The sequence below is a fragment of the Salmo salar genome, chromosome ssa02 (genome assembly GCF_905237065.1).
Source record: "Salmo salar chromosome ssa02, Ssal_v3.1, whole genome shotgun sequence".
Lineage (NCBI taxonomy): Eukaryota > Metazoa > Chordata > Actinopteri > Salmoniformes > Salmonidae > Salmo > Salmo salar.
Window position 1 is genome coordinate 42,278,886 of NC_059443.1, and position 14,247 is coordinate 42,293,132.

At 43.3% G+C, this 14,247-nt stretch overlaps 1 long non-coding RNA gene across 1 annotated transcript; it reads right to left on the reverse strand.

Annotated features, from left to right (window-relative positions):
• Nucleotides 1-5,005: 5,005 nt before the first annotated feature.
• On the reverse strand, nt 5,006-9,010 carry LOC123729550 (uncharacterized). Its single transcript, XR_006761171.1, has 3 exons — nt 8,808-9,010; nt 8,586-8,612; nt 5,006-5,304 (listed from the first exon to the last, which is right to left on the reverse strand). It is a non-coding gene; the product is annotated as an uncharacterized lncRNA (long non-coding RNA).
• Nucleotides 9,011-14,247: the final 5,237 nt, after the last annotated feature.

The following is a 14,247-nucleotide window of genomic DNA, read 5'->3' on the forward strand; positions in this document are numbered from 1 at the left end:
GTAAAAAGAGGTTTTTCGAAATGTTTGTAGAAAATACTTTATTTACATAAGTATTCAGACCTTTTGCTATGAGACTCGAAGTTGAGCTCAGGTGCATCCTGTTTCCATTGATCATCCTTGAGATGTTTCTACAACTTGATTGGAGTCCACCTGTGGTAAATTCAATTGATTGGACATGATTTGGAAAGGCACACACCTGTCTAAATAAGGTCCCATAGTTGACAGTGCATGTCAGAGCAAAAACCAAGCCATGAGGTCGAAGGAATTGTCCGTAGAGCTCCGAGACAGGATTGTGTCGAGGCACAGATCTGGGGAAGGGTACCAAAAAATGTCTGCAGCACTGAAGGTCCCCAAGAACACAGTGGCCTCCATCGTTCTTAAATGGAAGAAGTTTGGAACCACCAAGACTCTTCCTAGTGCTGGCCGCCCGGCGAAACGTTGGAGAAGGGCCTTGGTCAGGGAGGTGCCAAGAACCCGACAATCACTCTTGAACTCTTTGGCCTGAAAGTCAAGCATCACGTATGGAGGAAACCTGGCACCATCCCTACGGTGAAGCATGGTGGTGGCAGCATCATACTGTGGGGATGTTTTCAGTGGCAGGGACTGGGAGACTAGTCAGGATCGAGGGAAAGATGAACGGAGCAGAGAGATCCTTGATGAAAACCTGCTCCAGAGATCTCAGGACCTCAGACTGGGGCGAGGGTTCAGCTTCCAACAGGACAACAACCCTAAGCACACAGCCAAGACAATGCAGGAGTGGCTTCGGGACAAGTCTCTGAATGTCCTTGAGTGGCCCAGCCAGACTTAAACCCAATCGAACGTCTCTGGAGAGACCTAAAAATATCTGTGCAGCGATGCTCCACATCCAACCTGACAGAGGTTCAGAGGATCTGCAGAGAAGAATGGGAGAAACTCCCCAAATACAGGTGTGCCAAGCTTGTAGCGTCATACGCAAAAAGACTCGAGGCTGTAATCGCTGCCAATGGTGCTTCAACAAAGTATTGAGTAAAGGGTCTGAATACTTACGTAAATGTGATATTTCAGTAAAAAAAAAATGTTTTATACATTTTCTACAATTTCTAAAAACCTGTTTTTGCTTTGTAATTATGGGGTTTTGTGTGTAGATTGATGAGGGGAAAAAAAGCAATTTAATCTATTTTAGATTAAGGCTGTAACGTAAGAAAATGGGGAAAAAGTTATTTCAGCCTATCGTATATCTCATACAGTTCTGGAACCACAGAGCTCCAGTCACAACACACGTAGGTCTAGTATTCATATATTTCTAGAAATACAGCCCCATGTAGGCCTATTGTCACAGTATCCACAGAAAATGGTGCCCCTCCTCGGCCGGGCGACGCTCGGCGGTCGTCGTCGCCGGTCTACTAGCTGCCACCGATCTATGTTCTGTGTTCGTTGTGTTTTGTCTGTTTAAGTCCGCACCTGTTTCCGTTTCTGTAATTAGTAGGGGGGGTATTTAGTTTGTTCCTTGTGGTTTGTGTTTTGTGCGGGATTGTTTATTCGTCAGCGGGCAGGTCTGTGAACGTTTTATGTTTTTTGCACATTTTTCCCCAGCGGATTCTCGCTAGAGGGATGTTATATTTGCCGGGCTGCGCCCCGTGCGTATCTTTGTTTTCTCGGGGTTAACTGTGTTCCCGTGTGGTCTCTGGGCACACCCTATGCCCTTTTGTTACGCCGAGTGTTTTTTTCGGTGAAATAAATATACCGTTCTACGGCACAACTGGACTACGTCTCCTGCGTTTGACTCTGCCTTTTCCTCCTGCCTTACGGAATCGTGACAGAATCCCGCACCAAATAAAATATGGAGTCAGCAGGAGCGGAAGCACCGTCAGTGGCCGAACAGGTGTCACAGCACTCCAACCTCCTCCACCGCCTGGGCTCGGCGATGGACCAAGTGCTGGCCAGATTGGAGAACTGGGAGATAGGGGCTTCAATCACCAGACCAGCTCTGGTTCCTCAGCCGGCGCCTCTACAAACCCCACCTGAAGCGGGCGCGAGCGGCATCCGGATTACGCCACCGAGGGAGTTTGACGGGACAGCTACGGGATGTAAGGGGTTTTTACTACAGATTGAACTCTACTTGGCGACCGTTCGCCCCTCTCCCTCCGACGAAGAAAAGGTGAGCGCCCTCGTCTCTTGTCTTACGGGTAGAGCCCTGGAATGGGACAACGCGGTTTGGGATGGCCCAGACTCGGCTCGGGGTGACTACCTGGAGTTCACCCGCCGCTTCCGGGCGGTATTCGATCATCCCCCGGAGGGCAGGGCGGCGGGTGAGCGATTGTTTCACTTAAGACAGGGGACGAGAAGCGCTCAGGACTTCGCCCTGGAGTTCAGGACTCTCGCCACGGGGTCGGGGTGGAATGAGCGGGCCCTGATGGATTCTTATCGCTGCAGTCTCCGAGAGGATGTCCGCCGGGAGCTGGCCTGCAGGGACCACGCCATCACACTGGACCAGCTGGTGGATTTATCTATCAGACTGGACAACCTGCTGGCTGCCCGGGGACGTTCCAGTCGGGGCCTGTTTGTTCCACCTCCCAGCCCTCCTGCTCCACAGCCCATGGAGATAGGAGGAGCTGCATCAAGGAGGACCGGGGGGAGGGGCCTCTCCTGCACCCACTGCGGGCGCAGAGGACACACTGCGGACCGGGAGTTCGGATGGCAGGCAGAGCACTTCATCGACCCCCCAGGTGAGTCAGCACCAGCCACACCCAGAGCCCCCTGTCGACCATCTGTACATTTCAGTTTGTTTTCCTGATTTTCCCCCTCACTTCCAGTATAAGGCACTAGTCGATTCAGGTGCAGCTGGGAGTTTTATGGACCGTGGGGTCGCTAAAAGGTTAGGGATTCCCCTGGTTCAGCTGGACCACCCCTTCCCTGTGCACGCCTTAGACAGTCGACCACTAGGGTCCGGCCAAGTGGGGGAGGCTACTGTACCACTGGTTATGGCGACGTGGGGGGGGTCATGTGGAACATATCAGCCTCTTCCTCATTGACTCCCCGGCGTTTCCAGTGGTACTGGGTATCCCCTGGCTAGCCACTCACAACCCTCAGATTTCGTGGGGACAGAGGGCTCTTAAGGGGTGGTCGAGGGAGTGCTCAGGTAGATGTATAGGAGTTTCCATCGGTGCAACCACGGTGGAGAGTCCAGACCAAGTCTCTACTGTGCACATTCCCTCTGAATATGCCGATTTGGCTATCGCCTTCAGTAAGACGAAGGCGACCCAATTACCACCCCATCGACAGGGGGATTGTGCGATAAACCTCCAGGCTGACGCGGTCCTTCCTAAAAGCCACATGTATCCTCTGTCTCAGGAGGAGACAGTGGCAATGGAAACATATGTCGCTGAGTCCTTGAGACAGGGATACATTCGGCCATCTAAATCCCCTGTCTCCTCGAGCTTCTTTTTTGTGAAGAAGAAGGAGTGAGGTCTGCGCCCGTGCATTGACTATAGAGGTCTAAATTCGATCACAGTGGGGTTCAGTTACCCGCTACCTCTCATTGCTACGGCGGTGGAGTCATTTCACGGGAAGTGCTTCTTCACCAAACTAGATCTCAGGAGCGTGTATAACCTGGTGCGTATCCGAGGGGGAGACGAGTGGAAAACCGCATTTAGTACCACATCTGGCCATTATGAGTACCTCGTCATGCCGTATGGGTTGAAAAATGCTCCCGCTGTCTTCCAATCCTTTGTGGACGAGAAAATAAAAACATGGGGTCGCCTCGTGCACGCGCCTCAGTCTCATTGTCCTCTGATAGACCACTTACCAAAGGCGCTAATGTTTTTCAGCCAGGGGCTGCAAAGACATCGTTCATCTTTTTCCCGCCTTCTGAGAGCCTATGGGAGCCGTAGGAAGTGTCACGTTACAGCAGAGATCCTAAGTTTTCAATAAAGAGAGTCAAGAAGCCCAAGAAGTTGTCAGACAGGCCACTTCCTGTAAGGAATCTTCTCAGGTTTTTGCCTGCCATATGAGTTCTGTTATACTCACAGACACCATTCAAAGAGTTTTAGAAACTTTAGGGTCTTTTCTATCCAAAGCCAATAATTATATGCATATTCTAGTTTCTGGGCAGTAGTAATAACCAGATTAAATCGGGTACGTTTTTTATCCGGCCGTGCAAATACTGCCCCCTACCCCCAACAGGTTAATCGATAATTCTTTGAATGACAATATTATATTTGACCAATGTTTTCGAATAGTAATTTTGAAAATTGTAGCGCTGATCACCGGAAGCATATGAGGGAAAATATTTTCTGAACGTCACGCGTCGATGTAAAATGCTGTTTTTATATATAAATATGAACTTTATCGAACAAAAAATGCATGTATTGTGTAACATGATGTCCTAGGAGTGTCATCTGATGAAGATTGTCAAAGGTTAGTGCTGCATTTAGCTGTGTTTTGGGTATTTGTGATGCATGCTAGTTGCTTTGAAAATGGCAGTGTGATTATTTTTGGCAGGGTACTCTCCTAACATAATCTAATGTTTTGCTTTTGCTGTAAAGCCTTTTTGAAATCGGACAACATGGTTCGATTCTGGAGAGGTGTATTTATAAAATGGTGTAAAACAGTCATATGTTTGAGAAATTGAAGTTATAGCATTTATGAGGTATTTGTATTTCGCGCGACGCGATTCCACTGGCTGTTGACTAGGGTGGGACGCAAACGTCCCAGGTTCCCAGACAGGTTAACCGATGTTACTGAAAAGTTTTTTTTTTAAACTCACAGTGAGTTTTTTTAACCACTCAGTGGTTTCTGAATGACTACCGCATGGTCTGGGTGGGGTGTGGAGAGGAGCTCGACACAACAGGAAGTAAAGGAAGCTGAGCAGACCCAGAGCTCTGAGGGAGGGGTGTGGCAGCCAGGTAAAGAAACCAGGGTGGTTTTCAAGGCTAATGCCTAGCCTATCCCTAGCCCACAATATGTCATAGGCATAGTCTGCACATGGCTCCATCTATTAGACAGAGATAGAAAATATCAAGAAGAGTGTAGATACACAACTTTATTTCTGTTTCTGTATGATTATTACAAGGTCATTTGGGTTAAGAATATCATGGTGTTCAGTCATGGAAACGGGTCAGCTAGGGTCTACAGTACAGGTAAATATAGTAGGCCTAGTCATTAAAGCTATTGTTATGTTGTTGCCCCCGTTCTTGCAGAAGTTCTGCAGAGTCTTGTGGAAGGAGAGCATAGCAAGTGCTACAGCAGAGTTTGAAGTAAGGCAGGTGCAACCATCAGTCCCAACTGCAGCAAAAACGGAAGTGTCAAGGTGCTTGCCCCCGATGCCTACAGAGAAGAGAGAGAGAGAGAGAGAGAGAGAGAGAGAGAGAGAGAGAGAGAGATAAAGAGAGAGAGAGAGATAAAGAGAGAGAGAGAGATAAAGAGAGAGATAAAGAGAGAGATAAAGAGAGAGAAGGAACTGAATTTCCACACTCTTATAAAAGGGACTATCTAGAGCCATAAAGGGTTCTTCTGCTGTCCCTGTATGAGAACCCTTTTTGGCTCCATGTAGAACCGATGTAGAACCGATGTAGAACCCAACTTACCCAACAAACCATGGTATAACCTTATAATAACCCTTTGGTGATAAGACCCAACCTGGAACCAAACAGGGTTCTCTGGGACAGCCAAAGAACCCTTTATGGGTCGTTCTTGAACTGCAGTGGCATTCACATCCACGAAAAAAACACTTCAAAATGACAAATAGTTACACATTATTCAAGTTTTCTGTTTAAAAGACTGTTTATCAGTCATAAAACATACTGCAAGTGCTTTATAATGCAAAACGTTATGTTTATGCATTGTTTAAAGTACAGTTATAGTGACATATTTTGTGTCACGTCCTGACCAGCAGATGGAGCTGGTGTAGTAGTTTGGGGGTCAGGACGTGGCAGTCTTGTGTGTGTCTTGTGACTCCTGATCAGGAACAGCTGGGAATCGTTGTTCCTGATTGGGAGTCATATATGTAGGAGTTGTTTGTCACTGGGGTTTGTGGGTGGTTGTTTTGCACTGCGTTTTTTTTTTTTTTTTAGCCTGCAAACTGTTACTGCTGTCACGTTTATTGTTTCCTGTGGATGCTTTACTCCTTTTGTTGGGTAATTAAAAAATGAGTATTCACATACCTGCTGCGCCTTGGTTCATTTCAGAAGACAGTCGTTACATATTGGGGGATTTAAAGCTATCAATATATGTATTATTTTTGAATTCTAGAAAGAAAACAAAAGCATTACATACAGTTGAAGTCAGAAGTTTACATACACTTAGGTTGGAGTCATTAAAACCCGTTTTTCAACCACTCCACAAATTTCTTGTTAACAAACTATAGTTTTGGCAAGTTGGTTAGGACATCTACTTTGTGAATGACACAAGTCATTTTTCCAACAATTGTTCACAGACAGATTATTTCACTTATAATTCAGTGTATCACAATTCCAGTGGGTCATAAGTTTACATACACTAAGTAGACTGTGCCTTTAAATAGCTTGGAAAATTGCAGAAAATGATGTCATGGCTTTAGAAGCTTCTGATAGGCTAATTGACATCATTTGAGTCAATTGGAGGTGCACCTGTGGATGTATTTCAAGGCCTACCTTCAAACTCAGTGCCTCATTGCTTGACATCATGGGAAAATCAAAAGAAATCAGCCAAGACCTCAGAAAACAAATTGTAGACCACAAGTCTGGTTAATCCTTGGGATTAATTTCCAAATGCCTGAAGGTACCACGTTCATCTGTACAAACAATAGTACGCAAGTATAAACACCATGGGACCACGCAGCCGTCATCAAGAAGGAGACGCGTTCTGTCTCCTAGAGATGAACGTACTTTGGTGCGAAAAGTGCAAGTCAATCCCAGAACAACAGCAAAGGTGCTGGAGGAAACAGGTACAAAAGTATCTATCTCCACAGTAAAACAAGTCCTATATTGACATACCTGAAAGGCTGCTCAGCAAGGAAGAAGTCATTGCTCCAAAACCGCAATAAAAAAGACTACGGTTTGAAACTGCACATGGGGACATAGATCGTACTTTTTGGAGAAATGTCCTCTGGTCTGATGAAACAAAAATAGAATTGTTTGGCCATAATGACCATCGTTATGTTTGGAGGAAAAAGGGGGAGGCTTGCAAGCCGAAGAACACCATCCCAACCGTGAAGCACGGTGGTGGCAGCATCATGTTGTGGGGGTGCTTTGCTGCAGAAGGGACTGGTGCACTTCACAAAATAGATGGCATCATGAGGGAGGGAAAATTATGTGGATATATTGAAGCAACATCTCAAGACATCAGTCAGGAAGTTAAAGCTTGGTCGCAAATAGTTCTTCCAAATGAACAACGACCCCAAGCATACTTCCTAACTTGTGGCAAAATGGCTTAAGGACAACAAAGTCAAGGTATTGGAGTGGCCATCACAAAGTCCTGACCTCAATCCCATAGAAAAATTGTGAGCAGAACTGAAAAAGCATGTGCGAGCAATGAGGCCTACAAACCTGACTCAGTTACACCAGCTCTGTCAGGAGGAATGGGCCAAAATTAACCCAACTTATTGTGGGAAGCTTGTGGAAGGCTACCTGAAATGTTTGACCCAGGTTAAACAATTTAAAGGCAATGCTACCAAATACTAATTGAGTGTATGTAAACTTCTGACCCACTGGGAATGTGATGAAAGAAATAAAAGCTGAAATAAATCATTCTCTCTACTATTATTCTGACATTTCACATTCTTAAAATAAAGTGGTGATCCTAACCTAAGACAGGGAATTTTTACTAGGATTAAATGTCAGGAATTGTGAAAAACTGAGTTTAAATGTATTTGGCTGAGGTGTATGTAAACTTCCCGCCTTCAACTGTATATTGTACTTATCAATAAAAACAAGACAGGCTATTAAAATTACTATTATTTTAACAAATATAATACGTGTCCCTAAGTTTTATCCCCATTGGTGTAACCACCTTGAAAATCACTCATTACAAAGATTTACAAGTACCTTGCATTGACCTCCAGTGGAAAAGTTTTGCACTGGAGGGATCTATATTAAATACAATTATTAGCTAATCACACCCTTTTAGCAACTCATCAATTTGAGGATTCCATTGATCATTTGGTGTGTCTAAATAGTGTAATTGGTGTTACAAATGTTAAATGAAGGGAAATTACACTGTGAGCTAAATTATGAATCATAAACACTTTGGTCAATTATTTTTAAAGGTTTAATGACCTTAGATTCGAATGTCCTCAATTACCAAAATGTTGTCATTGGAGTTACCATCACTGGTGTAACTACTTCTGCTGGTGGCACGATGTTATCATAATAGTAAAACATTATTAAAAGTCATTAAGCTACCATATTAGTTCATTTACAATGGGAAGATATACCCAATACATTTTATTAAAAAGAATAGAGAAAAATTAAGTTCATTTTTTTCTCCAAAATGCCACACCCAAATACCGCCGCAATTCAAGAACAACCCTTATGGTAGGTAGGCCTATAGACACTTTCTTAGTTTACAATTCCCCTCTCCATCTTCAATTCACTGATTAGCTCAATCAATTTGTAAAAATATGAGAATACCTTGTTTGGGGCGTTCGTTGCATTCACCTGAAAGACGAAGGACATGGGACCATTTTAGACATTTCACAACACTTTAGGCTGTTACCTAAATGTTAACACAATACCTGGAAACGAATCACCACAGGTTGGTGCTATTGATGATATGTATACAATTGCTGAACTCTACAATTAATGTTTAATCTCTACTTAATACTTTACTAATACTGATATGTTGGTTCTTACCTTGTCCTTTGGGGTTTTAGTATTCCCCTCTATGGCTTCTGTGAACACAGAAAACACCAGAAAGATGAAGACAGCACAGACCAGAGCTTTGTTCATGTTGAATAGGGTTGAGTCTCTGAACAGCAAAAGTGTATCTGTGTCTATTTCAGCTAGAAGAGGATGGGTGTGAAAGGGGTGTGTGCACTATGACTGCATGTGCACAAGAACAGATATTTGTTTTACAGTCCTGAGCAGTGTAAATTAACTTTAATAGGGCCTACAAACTATTTGGCATGAATGAAACAGATGGTTATTTTTCCATATATGCAGATAGCCTATTTATTGCACCGTGTTGCATTGTATTGTAGGTTATTGTATTGTTATGTTTTGTATAGCATGCCTAGTATGTGTTCTGATCTAGGGCTAGGTGTGTGACAACTTTTGAAATAAAAAAGGAGACTGGTGTTTGGATCCATCGTTCAATCTATGTCAAGGTTTGTTGATGGATGATTACAATGTCATACTTTGAATTACAACGTATCCCTTTGGCGTGTTCTTCACAGTGGGAACGAGGGTGCATTGAATTCTGGAACCAGCAACGAGCCACTGAAATGTCACGATCCACATTACCAATCGCAATGAACTCCAAACAATCATTTAGTAATAATATTCCAAACAAAGGAAAAGCAACTCCTTTTGTATGTTCCTTAGACGTCCTTGCAACTTGCCCTGTGCTGAAATATTCACAACCACAACCAACGTCACATCCGTCATGTTCAAAATAAGTGCCGTGAGCACATACAACTTCGATAACACTGGAAATCTCATGCATGGTTGTTAGATTAGTATGTTGTGTGCATGGACCACAAAATAAAGTGTCTCATTTTCTTAATACAGCACTGTGGTCACAAATGTCAGTTTCTGATAATGTACAGGAACATTGAAACAGAGTGTTCTCAGAATCAGCAACAATGTATGCATCACTGTACCGTAAGACGCTTTGGAGAAGAAAAAAACGTCTGCCGAGTGTCATACAGTAGCCTTTATTATAGAGGTATTACGCTGCCTAATCTAGTGAATTCTGACTGAACCCTCCAGGTGCACACCTTAGTGATTTTGAGCTGATGCCCTCCATGATACAGAGGCTGACCCTGCTGGAGACCAAGGTGAAGACCCAAGCCCTGGACGTTGACCACAAGGGGAGCCAAGTACGACACACCTTCAGACATCGAAATGACATTGTACATTACATTTGAGTCATTTAGCACACACTTATCCAGAGCGACTTCTGGTGCAATCGATGGGAGGACCGGTAACAACTCTGCATCTAGCTTCTGTGAACACCTCCAGCAAGACAAGGGTTTTGGTTAGATCTGAAATCGACCTCAACCACATCAACCTCTGTGATCCTCCGCAACACCCAATCAAAAGCATGCATTTTAAAGGAAAGCTCAACCACAGAATGCTGATGAAGTTGTACATACAGGATGCCTGTCATACAAGTGTTAAGTCTACACATATTCCTGCTACAGTATGTGTGAGCAGTAGCTAAATGGTGCCGGTAAATGTTTTCTACACAAAATCTGCCAAATGTGTGGATGTTGCATCGGTATTCTATAGTTGACCTTTGTTCCTTATAGTTTGCTTGACAAGAGATTCCTTATTTAGTTGGTATAAGAGACTTCTCATATTTTGAATGACATGATATTTATTATAGTTTGTATGATGAGGTAATAAGAGACCTCCTCAAACAGCAACATATTTTCCAAAGTTGTGCTGTCGAGTTGAAAACAGACAGTGTTTGGGAGTAGTTCCACTATGTCATTGAAATAGTCATTTACCTACATTTTGCAGTAGCTTGGTGGTAGTTTACCGAAATTCAAATCTTCGTAGTCTTTTCAGTAGTTAGCTACACTGCAACATGGCAAAAAGTAATTAACTACTGCAACTACCCATTAAATGTTTCGCCAAAAGAATATACGGTATACAGTGCATTCAGAAAGTATTCAGACCTCTTGACTATTTCCACATTTTGTTACATTACAGCCTTATTCTAAAATTGATTAAATTGTTGTTTTTTTCTCATCTACACACAATACCCCATAATGACAAAGTAAAAACAGGTTTTTCGAAATGTTTGTAGAAAATACTTATTTACATAAGTATTCAGACCTTTTGCTATGAGACTCGAAGTTGAGCTCAGGTGCATTCTGTTTCCATTGATCATCCTTGAGATGTTTCTACAACTTGATTGGAGTCCACCTTTGGTAAATTCAATTGATTGGACATGATTTGGAAAGGCACACACCTGTCTAAATAAGGTCCCATAGTTGACAGTGCATGTCAGAGCAAAAACCAAGCCATGAGGTCGAAGGAATTGTCCGTAGAGCTCCGAGACAGGATTGTGTCGAGGCACAGATCTGGGGAAGGGTACCAAAAAATGTCTGCAGCACTGAAGGTCCCCAAGAACACAGTGGCCTCCATCATTCTTAAATGGAAGAAGTTTGGAACCACCAAGACTCTCCCTAGTGCTGGCCGCCCAGCGAAACGTTGGTCAGGGAGGTGCCAAGAACCCGATAATCACTCTTGAACTCTTTGGCCTGAAAGTCAAGCATCACGTATGGAGGAAACCTGGCACCATCCCTACGGTGAAGCATGGTGGTGGCAGCATCATACTGTGGGGATGTTTTCAGTGGCAGGGACTGGGAGACTAGTCAGGATCGAGGGAAAGATGAACGGAGCAGAGAGATCCTTGATGAAAACCTGCTCCAGAGCGCTCAGGACCTCAGACTGGGGCGAGGGTTCAGCTTCCAACAGGACAACAACCCTAAGCACACAGCCAAGACAATGCAGGAGTGGCTTCGGGACAAGTCTCTGAATGTGCTTGAGTGGCCCAGCCAGACTTAAACCCAATCGAACGTCTCTGGAGAGACCTAAAAATATCTGTGCAGCGATGCTCCACATCCAACCTGACAGAGGTTCAGAGGATCTGCAGAGAAGAATGGGAGAAACTCCCCAAATACAGGTGTGCCAAGCTTGTAGCGTCATACGCAAAAAGACTCGAGGCTGTAATCGCTGCCAATGGTGCTTCAACAAAGTATTGAGTAAAGGGTCTGAATACTTACGTAAATGTGATATTTCAGTTAAAAAAAATGTTTTATACATTTTCTACAATTTCTAAAAACCTGTTTTTGCTTTGTAATTATGGGGTTTTGTGTGTAGATTGATGAGGGGGAAAAAAGCAATTTCATCTATTTTAGATTAAGGCTGTAACGTAAGAAAATGGGGAAAAAGTTATTTCAGCCTATCGTATATCTCATACAGTTCTGGAACCACAGAGCTCCAGTCACAACACACGTAGGTCTAGTATTCATATATTTATAGAAATACAGCCCCATGTAGGCCTATACAGTGTTCTCATCGCCATGGTGATACAACGGAGCAATGTTTTTGTTGCAATGTTGTTTTTGGTCCTCAGCTAACAGTTTGGTACGTTGCACAGACATGGATGGACCTCACTGTATTGAAAGCCATGGAAGCACTAACCTGTGTCTGTGTGATTCACAATATATCTTAAGAAGTCAGTGCTTGTCCAATTTAGACTTGAACTTTTCTACATACAGTATAACATAGAAGTTGAGTTGTGGTGGTTGACTCATCTTTACGTCTGTTCTAAATAGTTTAGTTCACTTCTTTAAAACCTGTTGGGGCTAGGAGCAGTATTTGCACGGCCGGATAAAAAACGTACCCGATTTAATCTGGTTACTACTCCTGCCCAGTAACTAGAATATGCATATAATTAGTAGATTTGGATAGAAAACACTCTAAAGTTTCTAAAACTGTTTGAATGGTGTCTGTGAGTATAGCAGAACTCATATGGCAGGCAAAAACCTGAGAAGATTCCATGCAGGAAGTGGAAATCTGATTTGTGGAATCACCTTCAACACTTTGCCTATGAAACACAACGTGAGTTAGGATTCATTTAGCACTTCCTAAGGCTTCCAGTAGATGTCAACAGTCTTTACAAAGTGGTTTGAGTCTTCTCCGGTAAAAACTGACCGAACGAGAGGCCTGGAAAGTTGGTCATAGGGGGAGGGCCATTACTACTATGACGCGGGCGCCCGTGGGTACCCTCTTGTTCCGAAACGTTTAGTAAGACAATGCAATCGTCCGCCTTGAATATTATTGAAGCTCTGATTGAAAAAGGCCCTAAAGATTTATGTTATACAACGTTTGAGATGTTTGAACGAACGTAAATATATATTTTTTGCACATTCGTGACGACAAGTCCCGCGCGCCTCGTACATTTTGAGTAGCCTTCGGAACGCGCTAACAAGAAGGAGCTATTGGGACATAAATTATTAACTTTTTCGAACAAAACTACATTTGTTGTGGACCTGGGATTCCTGGAAGTGCCTTCTGATGAAGATAATCAAAGGTAAGTGAATATTTACAATAGTTATTTGATTTTAGATGACTCCAAGATGGCGCTAACCTGTATCGCCTAGCCTATTTTTCTGAGCATAGCACCTCGTTTACTGCAAAGTGTGATTTCCCAGTAAAGTTATTTTTAAATCTGGCAATGCGGTTGCATTCACGAGATGTTAATCTATAATTCTTTGAATGACAATATTATATTTGACCAATGTTTTCGAATAGTAATTTTGAAAATTTTAGCGCTGATTCACCGGAAGCATATGAGGGAAAATATTTTCTGAACGTCACGCGCCGATGTAAAATGCTGTTTTTATATATAAATATGAACTTCATCGAACAAAAAATGCATGTATTGTGTAACATGATGTCCTAGGAGTGTCATCTGATGAAGATTGTCAAAGGTTAGTGCTGCATTTAGCTGTGTTTTGGGTATTTGTGATGCATGCTATTTGCTTTGAAAATGGCAGTGTGATTATTTTTGGCAGGGTACTCTCCTAACATAATCTAATGTTTTGCTTTTGCTGTAAAGCCTTTTTGAAATCGGACAACGTGGTTCGATTCAGGAGAGGTGTATCTATAAAATGGTGTAAAATAGTCATATGTTTGAGAAATTGAAGTTATAGCATTTATGAGGTATTTGTATTTCGCGCGACGCGATTCCACTGGCTGTTGACTAGGGTGGGACGCAAATGTCCCAGATTCCCAGACAGGTTAACCGATGTCACTGAAAAGTTTTTTTTTTTTAACTCACAGTGAGTTTTTTTAACCACTCAGTGGTTTCTGAATGACTACCGCATGGTCTGGGTGGGGTGTGGAGAGGAGCTCGACACAACAGGAAGTAAAGGAAGCTGAGCAGACCCAGGGCTCTGAGGGAGGGGTGTGGCAGCCAGGTAAAGAAACCAGGGTGGTATTAAGTGCTGAACCTTATGTTGCAGATAGAAATTTAACCAGGAAAGGCCCATTGAGACCCAGAGTCTCTTTTTCAAGGGAGACCTGGCCAAGAAGGCAGCAACAATTAATACAT